Below are 16,150 nucleotides of genomic sequence, written 5' to 3' on the forward strand. Positions count from 1 at the left end.
TACATCTAAGCATGCACCGAGGACGGTGCAATCTTTAAGTGTGGGGAGGTCGATACCGACTTCCATGGGTTAGTTACTTCATATTTTAACACCAATGTTTAATTTTCTTTGTTAAATTAGTTGTTGCATTTGCATATTTGTTTGATTTTATGCATTTAGTTACTACTTGGTTAAAGTAATAAATTTCTTTTAAGACCCTATTTTTGAAAATTTTCACTAATTTAAATTAAATTAAAAAAATAATAATTAATTAAAATCTTTTGTGTTAAATTTGTTTGAAGTTGTATTTGGAACATGGTTTTTGAGCCAAAGAACACACAACCTGTGAGACTTTGAGCTTATTTATATGGTTACATTATTTAACCATAATATTTTATTCTTGTGTTTTTTCTTCCCTATGATTGCAATCTTTGCTTTGTTCCATTCTATATGTTCAATATTTAGTGTATTTACATGATTGCATATGATTGAGGCCATTATTTAATTTTTGCTCACTTATCCCAAATAAGCCTACCCTTTCAATTACCTTTGTTAGCCACTTTGAGCCTATTAATCCCCATTTGTTCTATATTTTACCACATCACTAACCTTAAGCGAAAAAATAATTAAATACCCCAATTGAATCTTTGGTTAGCTTAAGATAGAGATGGTGTAACAACTAAGTGTGGGAAAACTGTGGGAACATGGGTTAATAAGGGAATGTGTTATGTTTTTACTTTGATAAAATATTGGAAATTTGGGTACCTACTCATGTGAGACCAGAAAAATTAAAAATCCATGTGCATTGATAAGTTATGTTTATTTTTCAAAAAAAAAGAAAGAGAAAAAGAGAAAAAGAAAAAAAATCCAAAAAAAAAATTCAATAAATAAGTAAATAAATAAGGGGACAAAATTACCCCAATGTTAAGTTTAATAAAAGATCAATGCACATGTAATAAAAATTAAAGAAGAATTTGGTACATGAGTATGTGATGAAAAAGTGAGAATTTTGGGTAGCAAGGCATGAATTTAAAAGTATATAGAGTGTGTATATAGGTGAGAGCTTAGGATAATCAAGATTTAATTTATAACTCACTTAGCCATATATATACTCTCACCTTTACCTTTAGCCCCATTACAACCTTGAAAAGACCTCATGATGTTTGCATTGGTACACTAAATTTTTGTTGATTGGTTAGATGAAGAACAAAGTTTAGAAAGCATGATTAGAGAAGAGTAGAGTGATTATCCTATACACTAGAGAGACTAGAGTGCATATACACCACCAAGGAGGGTTCAATGCTTAATTCTATGTTCCCTGCTTTCATGAGCTATCTTCTTACAAGTTTACTTGCTTTTTATTGTACGATTCAGATTGGTGGAAATTGGTTTGTATTTGTCTTGGAGAACTTGTCTACTTTTAACTAAGTAGATAGAATCATTTTAGCATATAGTTGCATTTATATTTAGGTTGCATTTCATGAGTCTCACTTTCCCTTATTCATTCTCTTTATCTCCTTGAGCTTAGCATGAGGACATGCTAATGTTTAAGTGTGGGGAGGTTGATAAACCACTATTTTATGGTTTATCTTGTGCTAATTTGAGTGGTTTTCATCAGCTTTTCACCCACTTATTCATATGATTTGCATGGTTTTACAATTCCTTCCTGGATTTATTCTATGATTGAAAACTTGCTTCCTAAAGCTTTAAATTGTGTATTTTAATTTTTCCTTTATACCATTCGATGTCGTGATATGTGCGTTAAGTGTTTTAGGCTTTATAAGGCAGGAATGGCTTAGAGAATGGAGAGGAAGCTTGCAAAAATGGAAGGAGAACAAGAAATTAAGGAGATGACCAGCGAGAATCGACGCGGACGCATGGCTCACGCTACCGCGCAAAAATGGAGAAAGCGCAGTGACGCGTTCGCGTGCCTGACGCAAAAGCTTGGATTTGAATCCACACAAGTGACGCGAACGTGTGAACAACGCGTACGCGTGGCAAGGAAAAACGCTGAATGACGCGCACGCGTGGACGACACGTACGCATGACCTGCGAGATCTGCAGAAATAACAGAATACGCTGTGGGCGATTTCGGGCTGCGTTTTGACCCAATTTTCGGCCCATAAACACAGATTAAAGTCAGGGAACATGCAGAGACTCAGGATATCAGCTCATAATTCATAATTTTTAGTTTTAAATGTAGTTTTAGAGAGAGAGAAAGGCTCTCCCATCTCTCTTAGGATTTAGGATTAGGATTCCTCTTAAAGGATTTATGATTTCTTATTATTTCAACTTACAATTTCTTTTGAGTTCCAGGTTCAATGTTCCTTTTATTTATTTTCTCAATTTAGTTTATGAACTCTTTATGTTTAGATTGATTTTCTATTTAATATAATTTGAGGTATTTCATAATTATGATTGCTTTCCTTTATTTATATAAATAATTTAGATTTTCCCCTTTTTGCTTTGGTTGATTAATTGGTAACTCTTGAGTTGTCAAACTCATCATGATTGATAATTGATATCTTTGCTGATTGATTTAGATTCCTATAACTCTAGTCTTTCCTTAGGAGTTGACTAGGACTTTAGGTGTTAAATTGATTTATCCACTTGACTTACCTTCATAGTTAGAGGTTGACTGAGTGGGAGCAAAAATATAATTCTCATCACCATTGATAAGGATAACTAGGATAGGACTCCCAGTTTTCATACCTTGCCAAGAGTTTTCTTTGCTATTGATTTAATTCCCTGCAATTTATTTTCCTTGTTCATCCTTTCAAAAACCCAAAAATATACCTTTTTCCATAACCAATAATAAATCATACTTCCCTGCAATTTTTTGAGAAGACGACCCGAGGTTTGAATACTTCGGTTATTTATTTTTATTGGGTTTGCTTAAGTGACAAACAAAACTTTTGTAAGAAAGGAATTCTTGTCGGTCTAGAAGCTATACTTACAACGCGAATTTATTGTGAAAATTCTAGATCGCGCGAGACTTTCATTCTTTCAGTGAGCAAGCTCAGCACTTTTATATCATCAGAGGCAATGGCACCAAAGATGTCCATAAGGAAGGGAAAGGAGCCGGTCACTCCTTCATTTGATTCAAACAGATTCTCTTTTTTAGAGAAGGAAGAAAGGTTCTACAACTAGACATATGGTAAAAAAGTGATTGTTAAAGTTTCTTTCAACCTCAATGAATATGAATACCCAGAGATATAAGAACAAATAATGAGGTGAGAATAGCAGGAGTTAACTAACCCAAGACCAAAGGTGGGCCAAATCTTGGTTCAAGAATTCATGGCAAACGTTTGGCTCACTGATGAGCAAACAAGGGTGAATAAAACCTCTCACATTTAAAAGCTTTGTAAGGGGCAAGGTAATAGATTTTAGCCCAGCAAGCATAAGGAGAATTCTTAAGCTGAGAATTTTAGCTTCTGTACCTTATGAAATGCCTTTCCATGAGAAAAAATGACAATCAGAGATATGATGATGTTGTAAGGGAATTGGTTTACTTGGAGCTCTGAGAAACATTCATGGAAGAATAGTTCATCTGAGAAGAAGTGATCTTAAACCAGAAGCTATAGGGTGGATGGAATTCATTCACTATTCAATCACACCCACTAGCAACAGGTTTGAACTTATAAAAGAAAGGGCTATGATGGTTCACTGTATCATGATTGGAGCAGAGGTGAGAGTAGATAAAATAATACCAAATAAAATTTATCACCTATCCTCAACTTCAGTTTCAAGCTCTCTGTTGGATTTTTCAAATGTTATCCAGCGCATTTATGAAGAGGCTGGAGTATGCATTAAAGATGATATTTCCATCCCATCAGAGAGACCAATCACAAAGAAATCAATAGAAAAGGTGAGAACAGCACCTCATCAGCAAATACAAGAAGTGCATGAGGAGGAAGAGCCACAATTTCTTGAGTCATCACTTTAACAGAGTCATCCATCATTATTTCAACCCCCAATTGCCTCAATTTCAACAATTTTAGGAAGGTTCAAGCCAAGCATTGCAACAAGCTCAAGAAGGAACTCAATTTAATTAGGAAGAGCTTCAAAGAACTTTGCAAGGCATTTTTTACCAACAATTAAGGTTTCAAGAACAACAAGTCCAGTTTCTAGAACAAAAACTCCAATATCAAAGGAAACAACAAGCACAAATTCAATAGTTACTTGAGGTACAAAATCAACAATAAAGGAAGTTTAGGGAGTTTAGAGCTCTAGAGGAATGCAGATATGGGAATAGACCAGAAGATGAAATTAATGCTCAAGCACAGTTAGATTACCTGTGTACGGGATTCGAACAAGCGCATCCAACTTTACCACCGTACCCAAGAATAGTAAAGAAACTTGTGCAAGAAATGAGAGGAGTTCGAATCATTCATGAAGAGAGAGTGCGAAAAGGAATGGAAGAGCAAGGATTCTGGAAATCAAAGACACCAAATGTCTGGGAATCAAGACATACTGAGCCAAACAATGATGAGGATTATTAGTAAAGAATTTGGGCCCAAGAGGTTGTGTTGCTCCTTAACTATTTGCTGTTTTATTGCAATTTCAATTATGTTCTTGTTCTGTTTGGTTATCTTCTCTATTGTTGACTAGTCTATGCCTTACTTGAAGTTGTTATGCATGTCCTAGAGTAATTTGAATTTGAATTGAATAAATTAATTGTCTATGGAAGAAAAATAATTGAGTTTAATCTATAAAGAACAAATAAATCATCTAAAAGAAAATGGTGGTATATGAGTTATGGTTATGATTTGTGAAAAGTAGTGAATTATGAACAATGGTTAGTGATAGAATGATTTTCTTGAACATAGGTTTAGATTGATACTTGTGAGACTTCTAACTCAAAAAGATCCTTTCCATGAAAACCAAAAGGAAAAGAAAATAAATGAGAGAAGTAAAAATTAGGAAGTAATGAAAAAGAAAAAAGGGGAGGGGGGAGGATTAACAAATAATAAAGTTCTGAACATCAATGACCAAGGATCCAGTTTTGTGTCTATGGTGTTTGTGTTCAAGAAAGGCTTGCATAAGTAAATCCAAGGGGTGCTTCATCACTTGATAACTTGAGTGAACTAACTCAGGATTATCGATTGAAAGTCCACAATCAAGAGCTACCTTACGACAAAATATTTAGAAATCCAAAGAGGTTCTGGACACCAATGTGTGGAAGTAATCCCTGGTTATATGCTTATGGTGTAGACGTGTCAAGGAGAGATTTGAGTGTTTAAATCCTTTGGGGTGCCTCATCACCTAGTAATTTAAACCAATTAGTTTGGGATTACCGATTGAAAGCTTATTATCAAAAGTTTCCTTGAGACAAAACACCTAAAATTGAATGGATTGAAAATTCTCTTTAAAATAAAATACAAGAACTTGGTTCAAGGATCATGCAAATGCAATAATGAAGTCTCATAGTTTCATTTAAGCCTAAGTTTAAGGGAAGTCATCATTCTTAAGATTTTAAGGTTTCAAAATTCATCCAGGAAGAAAAGTTCAATCATAACCACCATGCTTAATTAATCCCATTGACTAAGATGGATACAAACCTTCAAAGATTGACTCAATTCTTGCTCAATCAATTCAATTCTTTCTTAATTCACTTGTCTCTAAATCTTTCTTTGCTTGAGGACAAACAATATTTTAAATTTGGTGTTGTTATGCATTTGCATCATTTGTAGTTTTCTTTTATGAATTTCATTTAAATTGCAATAGTTTTTGTTTTCTTTTAGTAATAAATTCATAGATTAGTAGAAAGTATGTTTAATACCTTGAATAATGTGTTTTATGAGATTTTGAAGATAAACTAAGCAAAACAAGACCCAAGAGGAGCAAAAAGAGCCTAGGACACACTTTCAAGCCAAGAATACACTTTGAAGTTAAGGTTACGCTTTGATTGACATGCTTTTGAGACCAAAAAGTGAAGAAATTGAGGCTTGGAAGCTTGGTCATCCAACGAGGGAGAAGTGGCATCCAACAGCGGTCATTGATAAACCACTATTTTATGATTTATAATGTGTTTAATTGTGTGGTTTTATCATGATCCTTACCCACTTATTCATATGATTAGCATGAATTTATATTTCCTTCCTAAAATTATTACATGATTGAAAACTTGCGTCCTAGAGACTTTTAATTATGTATTTTAATTCTCCTTTATTCTATTCGATGCCGTGATCTGTGTGTTAAGTGTTTTAGGCTATATAGGGCATGAATGAGTTGGAGATTGGAAAGGAAGCTTGCAAAAAATAGAAGGAACACAAGAAATTAAGGAGATGACCAGCGAAAAGTGACGCGGCCGCATGGCTCACGCGACCGCGCGGAAGAGAGGAAATCGCAGTGCGCGGCCGCATGGCTAACGCGACCGCGCGGATTGGAATAGCACAAGTGACGCGGAGGCGTGGACGACGCGCCCGCGTGGCAAAGCAAAATGCCGAATGACACGTCCACATGAATGACGCGATTGCGTGACATGCGCGATCTGCATAATCTGCAGAATTCGCTGGGGGCGATTTTGGGTCCTGTTTTGACCTAGTTTTCGGCCCAGAAAAGCAGACTAGAGCCAGAGAACATGCAGAAACCAAAATAACATTTATTCTACACAGTTTTAGTTTTTAGATCTAGTTTTTACTCCTCCTCTAGGTTTTCTCTACACACATTCATAGTTCTTAGGATTTTTATTTCTATTGCTCTTTGCATTGGGATATTGAGAAGAGTTATTACCTCATCAAGACTTCGTCATTCTAGTTCGTTTTCTTTACTTGGCTTTACTCTTCCATGTCCTTTAATTTACTCAATTTTATTATTGGATTATTTTAGAATTTATTAATAAAAGAGTTACTTTTATTTTTAATTGATTCCTTTGAGTTTTATTTATCATGTTTTTCTTTAATTTCCTTTCCTATGTTATGAGTTCTACATTCACAATGAGCGAGTAGTTCCCTAACTTGATGGGGAGTTGATTGAAAGAAACCCTTGAGTTGGAATGCTTAAAAGAGAAATTGTAATTGGGTTTATTGTTGGATTGCCATCTAGTCACTAACGCCAGTCCTTCCAAGTAAGCGAATTGGGACTTGTGAATAGAAACAGCATTCCAACTTGTTTGACTTTCCCTTACCTAGTAAAGGATAACTAAACAGAACAACCTTCATTTATCAATTAATCTTGAGAGTACTGCAACAAGAATAGGGCTTCTAACTAATCTACTCCCAGTCAATGCTTTCATTTAAATTACTTAATTTCCCCAATTTAATTTCCTGTTTATTCAACTCAAACTCTTTTTGAAAATATCTTATTAATAAAATAGCACACCTTTCTGCAACTCGTTGGGAGACGACCTGGGATTCATACTCCCAGTATTTTAATTTTAATTTTTGTGACAACCCTTCTAAATTGATAAGCGGATTTCTGGTTGGTTAAGAACTATACTTGCAACGCATATCTCATAACAATTCTTGACTTGCCAATTTACGCCACGTCAATTTTTGGCGCCATTGCCGGGGAGTTGCAATAGAGTGCTAAAGTTATTGATTGGATTTTATTTATTTGCATTTTATTTTATTTTGCTACTATGAGCTGCTTGTTTCTTTCATTAGATGACGCGTTCACTTCCTGATCCAAACTTGCCAGTATTCGATCCTGAGATTGAAAGAACTATTTCACGAATAAGGCAAGCTCGGCGTTGGTTAGTCCTCTCTGAAGGCGGATCTGAAACGTCACTTGAGAAAGAAACCAGTCCCCGTTTTACTGATTTAGTTGATTTACGTGCAGGTAACATGGCTGCAGCTAGGAGAGTTACTATCCAGGAGGCTAGAGCCCCTGATTTTACAATGCAACCATTTCAAGCGCATCACCCAGCGGTGGCTACAGACTTTAAAATAAAGACCGCACTACTCAATTTGATGCCCAAGTTTCATGGCTTGCCTTCTCAAGAGCCTATCAAGCACCTGAGAGATTTCCAAGCAGCCTATTCTACTGTCAAGCATGATGGTGCAGATGAAACTTCAATTTTGCTGAAAGCTTTCCCATTTTCTCTTGAGGGGAAGGCAAGAGAGTGGTATTACACTCAACAGCAGCAACTGTATCCAACTGGGATACACTGAGAAGAGAATTCTTGGAAAAATTCTTTCCAGCTGAAGATACTGATAAACTGAGGAAAGACATTTCCATGATTGTTCAGGATGAATCTGAGACTCTCTATGAATACTGGGAGTGCTTCAATAATCTTCTGGAAGCATGCCCCCACCATATGATTGACAAGATAGTATTACTCGGTTACGTCACACAGGGCATGAGGCCCCAAGATAAGACCACATTGGAAAGTGCTAGCAATGGGTCTATGAAAAAGTACAAGACCACTGATGAGGCATGGCAATTGATCAGTGACTTAGCTGAATCTACTCGAAATCACAGGCAGAAACAAGGCCGTTCAAAAGTCGTTGCAGAAGTATCCTCTAGCAGAGAGACTGTTGCTCTAACTCAGAGTATCTGTGAAATGACCAACTTGCTGAAGCAGATGCAATTGAATCAACAACAAGTTCAGCAAGCTCAACCTTCTCCACCACAGCAAAACCAACAGTTAGTCCCGTAGAGAGTTTGCGGAATCTGTGCTGATTATAGCTACTATACTGATGAATGTCCGCAGCTCCAGCAGGAAGACAACACCGTGGTAGCCACTCATAACTTCTATGACCGCCGCAACCAAGGGTACAATCAAGGTGGCAATTACAACCATGGATGGTAGGACAATTCTAACCATAATTGGAGGGACAACAACAATAACAGAGGAGGCAGAGACAATCAGGGAAATCAGAGGTGGAATAATAACAACAACAGGCAGCAGAACCCGAACCAGCCTTACAGAGCACCTCACCTGAGACAATCCCAAGGACCACAGAATACCCAACAGTAGACCTCTCAAATTACTTATCCTTCCTCATCTTCTAATGATGATTTACTACAATCTATTGATCGGAGACAACAGACCATGGAAAATAACATTAATACCACTCTAAATGGTCTGAACGCTACTTTGCAAGCTCTTGTCTCACAGATTGGATCAATAAATAACTCCAATAACCAGCCTTTGAGCTCCAGTAGAATTCCCTCTCAACCATTACCCAATCCAAAGGGTGGCATTAATGCCATCACCCTAAAGTCCGGAACCATACTGCAGGAGAGGAACCAGGAGGAGCCAAGCCCACCAGAACACACCTCAGCTGAAGAGGTAGTGGAAATAGAAGATGTTGAAGAGGAAGAAGACATACAGGACATAGCTGAAAAAGAAGAAGTTCAGCCATAGGAGGAAGCATCAAAAGGCACAGACACTGCAGAAGACACCACTCCTATTCCATTTTCACAACTTGCAAGGAAGCCCTGGAAGCAGCTGGAACCTGATCCCAAAATGGTAGAGATATTCAAAAAGGTTGAGGTAACTGTTCCTTTTTTTGATGTTATTCAACAGGTACCTAAATATGCAAAGTTTCTAAAAGATTTATGTATACATAAAGACAAAATTAAGGAATTAGAAACTATACCTTTAGGTAGTTCCATATCTGCTTTAATGGGTGGTTTACCTAAGAAGTGTAGTGACCCAGGTCCTTGTATGGTTAATTGTACTATTGGTGGTGTGATAATTTCTGACTGCATGTGTGATTTAGGAGCATGTGTGAGTATAATGCCTTTGTCTATATATGATATTTTGAGGCTTCCTCCCTTAAAAAGGTCGGCAGCTCGTTTTGTGTTAGCAGATAAAAGCATTATTATAGTGGTTGGAGTTGCTGAAGATGTATTAGTGGGCATTAAGGGGCTCACATTCCCCACTGATTTTTATATTCTGGAGATGCCCCAAAATGACTCAGAGAAGCCGTCATCAATCCTACTTGGAAGACCTTTCCTGAAGACATCAAAGTTCAAATTGGATGCTTTTTCAGGAACATACTCTTTTGAAATAGATGGCTGATTAGTAAGTTTCAATCTGAATGGAGTTATGAAGCACCCTCCAGAAGATCATTCTATCTTCCAGTGTGACATCATTGACGAAACCGTAGCTAAAGTTCACCAGGAGGAGTTAGAAGAGAAGCACACTGGACAAGGTCCGAGTGTGGGGACACTCTTGAACGACAATGATGGCACTTCGCCATTTTCACCAGCTTCAGACAATCCAGAGCCTGACCATGAGCAGAAGTTGGAGTTGAAACCCCTTCCTCCACACCTCAAATATGCTTACCTTGAGGACAAGCAAAAGTGTCCAGTTATCATTGCAAGGGAACTCACTTCTCAACAAGAAGAGCAGTTACTTAGTGTGCTGAGGAGGCACAAGAAGGCAATTGGGTGGAGTTTGGCGGATATAGTAGGCATCAACCTTCAAGTATGTCAGCACAGAATATTTTTAGAAGAGGGAGCAAGGCCCGTTCGTCAACCCCAGAGAAGACTGAACCCCACTATCTTAGAGGTTGTCAAGAAGGAAATGACCAGACTACTGGAGGCAGATATCATCTATCCCATCTCAGATAGTGAATGGGTAAGCCCAGTACAAGTGGTGCCAAAGAAGTCTGGAGGCACTACAGTGAAGAATGAGCATGGAGAGCTCATAGCAACCAGAGTACAGAACGCTTGGAGGGTCTGCATTGATTACAGACGCCTCAACCAAGCAACCCGTAAGGATCACTATCCTCTTCCATTCATTGATCAAATGCTGGATCGCCTGTCAGGTAAATCACATTATTGCTTTTTAGATGGTTACACAGGTTATTTCCAGATTCATATAGCTCCTGAGGATCAGGAAAAGACTACTTTTACATGTCCTTTTGGGACTTATGCTTACAAGAGAATGTCCTTTGGCTTGTGCAATGCACCAGCTACCTTCCAAAAGTGCATGATGAGTCTTTTCTCTGATCTTATTGAGGACTGTATGGAAGTTTTTATGGATGATTTTAGTGTTTATGGCGATTCCTTTAGCCTTTGCTTAGATGGATTATCTAGAGTATTAGATAGATGTGTCAATACAAACCTTGTATTAAATTTTGAAAAATGTCACTTTATGGTTAAACAAGGGATTGTACTAGGACATGTTGTGTCTAATACTGGCATTTCTGTAGATCCAGCAAAGGTGGATGTTATTTCTAGTTTACCTTACCCCTCTTCTGTGAGGGAAGTCCGCTCGTTCCTTGGCCATGCAGGTTTTTACAGGAGATTCATTAAGGACTTCAGTAAGGTAGCACTTCCCTTATCCAGACTACTGCAGAAGGATATTGAGTTCGAGTTCAGTGAAGATTGCAAACAAGCGTTTGATAAGCTGAAGACCGCCCTAACTTAAGCTCCAATTGTGAGAGGACCGGACTGGAGCCAGCCATTCGAAATAATGTGCGACGCTTCCAACCATGCAGTAGGAGCAGCATTGGCTCAGCGTGAAGGTAAGGATCCTTTTGTTATTGCTTATGCGTCTAAAACTCTAGATGCCACACAGTCCAATTACACGACTACTGAGAAAGAGCTTCTTGCTATTGTTTTTGCTCTAGATAAATTCCGAGCCTATTTACTTGGTACGAAGGTAGTAGTGTACTCAGACCACGCAGCTCTAAAGTATCTATTAGCTAAAAAGGAGTCCAAACCAAGGCTTATACATTGGATACTGCTATTACAAGAATTTGATTTAGAAATTAAGGATAGGAGTGGTAACCAGAATTTAGTGGCAGACCATTTGAGTCGCCTCGAGCACATTACAGATGACCCCACTCCTATAGCTGATAATTTCCCATTTGATAACCTGCAAGCAGTATCTGAGGTAATCCCTTGGTATGCACCTGTAGCTAATTATCTAGTTAGCCGCACCTTTCCTCCAAACTTTTCTAAGCATCAAAGAGACAAGCTAAAAAGCGAGTCTAAATATTATATATGGGATGACCCATATTTATGGAGATGTGGCGTTGACCAGGTAATTAGACGATGTGTGCCTCAATCAGAATTCCAGTCCATCTTAGAGGCCTGTCACTCATCTGAGAGTGGAGGACATTTTGGCCCTCAAAGAACAGCTAGAAAAATCTTAGACTGTGGATTCTGGTGGCCTACACTTTTTAGAGACGCTGCTGAATTTTGTAGATCTTGTTTCCCATGCCAAAAATTTGGTAATATATACAGGAGGGATGAGATGCCTCAACAAATTATGCTTTTCTGTGAAATTTTTGACGTCTGGGGCATTGATTTCATGGGTCCATTTCCAAATTCTAATGGTTATTTTTATATATTGTTAGCTGTGGATTACGTTTCCAAATGGGTGGAAGCAATTCCTACCCGCACTGATGATGCTAACACTGTTGTTTCCTTTGTGAGAAACCACATTATTTGTCGCTTTGGATCACCACGAGCAATCATGAGCGATCAAGGCACCCATTTTTGTAACAGGAGACTAACAGGATTAATGAAGAAGCATGGAATAATTCATAAGGTTGCAACAGCCTACCATCCTCAGACTAATGGGCAAGCCGAGGTGTCAAACAGAGAGATCAAGCGTATCTTGCAGAAGATAGTCAAACCTCATAGAAGAGACTGGAACACCAGGTTACAAGATGCACTCTGGGCATACAGAACAGCATACAAGACACCCATTGGGATGAGTCCTTTCCGCTTAGTCTATGGAAAAGCTTGTCATCTCCCTGTTGAAGTAGAGCACAAAGCCTTTTGGGCAGTAAAGGAGTGCAACATGGGAATTGAGAAAGCTGGAGCTGAAAGGAAATTGCAACTGCAAAAATTGGAAAGCCTTTGCCTAGAAGCTTATGAGAACTCAAGACTATACAAGGAGAAGATGAAGGCTGTACATGATCAGCATATTAAGAGAAAAGAGTTCCAACCTGAGAACTTAGTCCTCCTTTACAAATCTCGACTGAGGCTCATGTCAGGCAAGTTGAGATCAAGATGGGAAGGTCCATACAGAGTAGAGAAGGCTGAACCGTACGGAGTTTATCACCTAAGCCATCCTTCAAGCTCTGAACTTATCAAAGTTAATAGACATCGTTTAAAGCTGTACCATGGAGAGAGGATGCAGAAAAACAAGGAGCTCGAGATCTTCCTCTTGGAAGATCCTCACATAGCCGAAGATTGAGCTAATGGAACGTCCAACTTACGGACGTTAAAGCAAAGTGCTAGGTGGGAGACAACCCACCATGGTATGATCGTTCTTTTCTTTATTTTTAGTTTTTCTATTTAATAACTCTTCTCTTTATTAGTACATTTCATGCATCTGCATTTACATACTTTTACTTTTATTAAAAAAAAAATTTACGTGACGCGACCGCATCATTGGCGCGTCCGCGTCGCAAGGAGATGGGAGAAAATAGTAAACGAACAGAGAGTCACGCAGGAGCGTGGCTGGAGGCGTGCCAATGGCACAAATTGTCCCACGCGACCGCGTCGCCGACGTGTCCGCGTCAAGTGGGAACATTGGCCTCCCACGCGACCGCGTCACCCACGCGGCCGCGTGCCCTGGAATTCGACGTAAAAAGGGTGCACGACCGAAAGTTGTGCTAGAGTAGTGCTGGATTGGTGCTAATGCACAAATTCTTCCCACGCGGCCGTGTGACCAACGCGACCGTGTCATATCCTTCTCATGACCACTCGCGTGATCGCATGCCCCACGCGTTGCGTCACCCAATATTTGGAAATTAATGATTTTGAACAGAGAGTTGTGCAAGTGCGAGGCTGCCCTCGCGCCAGTAGCATAAAACGGGTCACGCGACTGCGTGACCAACGCGACCGCATCAATTATTATAAGCGCAAATCGCGCGACCGCGTGCCCCACGCGACCGCGTTGATTGTGCCGCACAGCTCCCTTGATTTGCCACTTATCTTATCTTTTTCTCCCCAAATCCTATTTTCTCTTTTCCCTCCTTATTTCTTCCTCCTCCCTTTTTCCTTCTTCATTCTTTCTCACTTTCTACTCTTTCTCTCTCACCCCCATTAACGAGGTTTTTCTTTTCTTCTTCTCTCCTTACTTTTCTATTTTTCTTCTTATTTTTATATGTTATCTTCTTTTCTTTTCTTTTTACTTTTATTATTTATATTTTCTTTTTCTTTCTTTTTTCCTTTTTACTTGGTATTAGAAATTTATTTGAGTCATTATTTCTCATTATATGCTTGTGGATTGTTCTAAATTTGTTTGGCAATTGTATATTACTTTTTAAAGGGTTGCTTGCATGTTCAATTTAATACTTTCCATACATTATTTCACCATGCATGCTATGTGTTTGTGAAAAAGCCAATATGGCATTATGCACTTTTCTACGTTATTCTATTCTACTATTAAATGCCCGTTTTTTAAAAAACCCCTTTTATATTTTATTCGTCAAAAATAATTGTCAATACAAACGTGATGGTTTGTTACAAGTGATGCTTGATCTATGCTACTCATGCCTTTGCCAGCATGCCAATAAACACCTTGCATTCACTTGTCATCATATGCACTAACTATTTTCCATTAATGACTTTTCACATGTAGTCATGACCATGTGTTAACATCATTTACCTTTAAATGTGCATTCATAACCATCCTTTTCCGTTCTCTTCCTTGCTCTATCTCTTTGAATTTAATTTACTTTCTCTTCCCTTTTTCAGAATGGCCACCAAGAAAGAAAAAGAGAAAGCTACTCCCAAATCAACAGCAAGAAGAGGAACAAAAAGAGCATTAGTGGCAGAACCCTCTTCAACTGCAGTTAAACCCTCAACAAAGAGACTTAAGAGGATTATAAAGGTTGATGATAAAGAAAAATCCTTCCCAGCAAAGGACACTGCGCGATTTCCCAATCGCTACTGTGAGTAGATGTTCCCCATCCTGGCAGAAAGGAGTTACAACAACGAATACATTCTTCTCCTCCCAAACCATATTGCTACCTTTGTTGAACCGCAAATTGCACAAAGACAATGGGGTTTCCTACAGAGACAGCCGTGGCAGGTCAATCTTTCTTGGGTAGTCGAGTTCTAGTCCAACTTCCACCTGCCAACCCTGCAGTCTGTCTTTGTCCGTCAGAAGCAAGTCCCCATTACAGAAGAGACCATTCAAAGAGCTCTAGGTCTTCCCCCTATTTCAGAAGGTTTGGACGCCTTTCAAGAAGCCGCACTCAAGCGCCAGATGTACAAATTTGACTGGGACGCCGTTCTTAGAGTTATCGCACTACCTGGCAGCCGATGGATCTACGGATACCATCGTACCCGCCCTAAGGGAATCTCAGCTTCAGCACTTACCTTGGAGGCTCGCGTATGGGCACAGATCATGTCCCATTACGTCTTTCCAAGCACTCATGAGTCCTCCTTCACTGCGGACATGGCCGTTCTACTATGGTGCATCCTTACAGACCAGCCTCTGAACCTACCAAGACACATCCGGAATGCCATGGGACACGTACAAATCACGGACAACTTACCTTTCCCCACCTTGGTCTCAGATCTCGTCTCCGCAGCCAGAGTCTCCTTCAGAGCTGGGAACACCAAAGACATGCTTCCATGGGATGATTAATATGTCCCTAATGGGAAATATATCAGACCCTCAGCAGCCACTACAAGCCAGCCTATTGAACCGGCTGCAGACATTCCTCCTTTCGTACCACAAGCACCTACCACAGACCAACTGCTCCATCAGATACTCGAAAGGTTGGATCGGCAGGAACACAAAGCTAAGATGAGAGAGCGATGTAACAAGCGCCGATTCACATACCTCAAGGAGCTGATCATGGGAAAATTCAAGGACTCAAACACTCCGGACTCCACTTCCTTTACCAGCACAGGGAGTCATGATGGTCCCGACTATGGAGATACTGCTACCAGCCCACCCCTGTTCCTGACAGATGGCACCGAGGACGGTGCAAAGCCTTAAGTGTGGGGAGGTCGGTTAGTACCTAACTCCCGGAGGTAATTTCTCTTCCCTAAACACCAATAAATTAGGATATTTAGTTAGTTTTTCTTTTATAGAATAGGATAAATTGCATAGTAATAGATTAGTTGCATGCATGTTCTACTTGATTGAAAAGACAATAAGTTTCTTCTAAGACCCTATCTTTGGAACAAAATTCTACTGATTTTAATCAAAACTTCTATGTTAAATTTGCTTGAAGTTGTATTTGGAACATGATTTTTGAGCTAAAGAACACACAACCTGTGAAATTTGAGCCTT

General features: G+C 39.0%; 1 non-coding gene across 1 annotated transcript; it reads right to left on the reverse strand.

Annotated features, from left to right (window-relative positions):
* Positions 1–8,137: 8,137 nt before the first annotated feature.
* On the reverse strand, positions 8,138–8,245 carry LOC148544732 (small nucleolar RNA R71). The gene has a single exon (XR_015901513.1). It is a non-coding gene; the product is annotated as a small nucleolar RNA R71 (small nucleolar RNA).
* Between the last annotated feature and the right edge of the window lie 7,905 nt (positions 8,246–16,150).

Source organism: Arachis ipaensis, chromosome B9, assembly GCF_059453495.1.
Source record: "Arachis ipaensis isolate K30076 ecotype BB chromosome B9, ASM5945349v1, whole genome shotgun sequence".
Taxonomy (NCBI): Eukaryota; Viridiplantae; Streptophyta; class Magnoliopsida; order Fabales; family Fabaceae; genus Arachis; species Arachis ipaensis.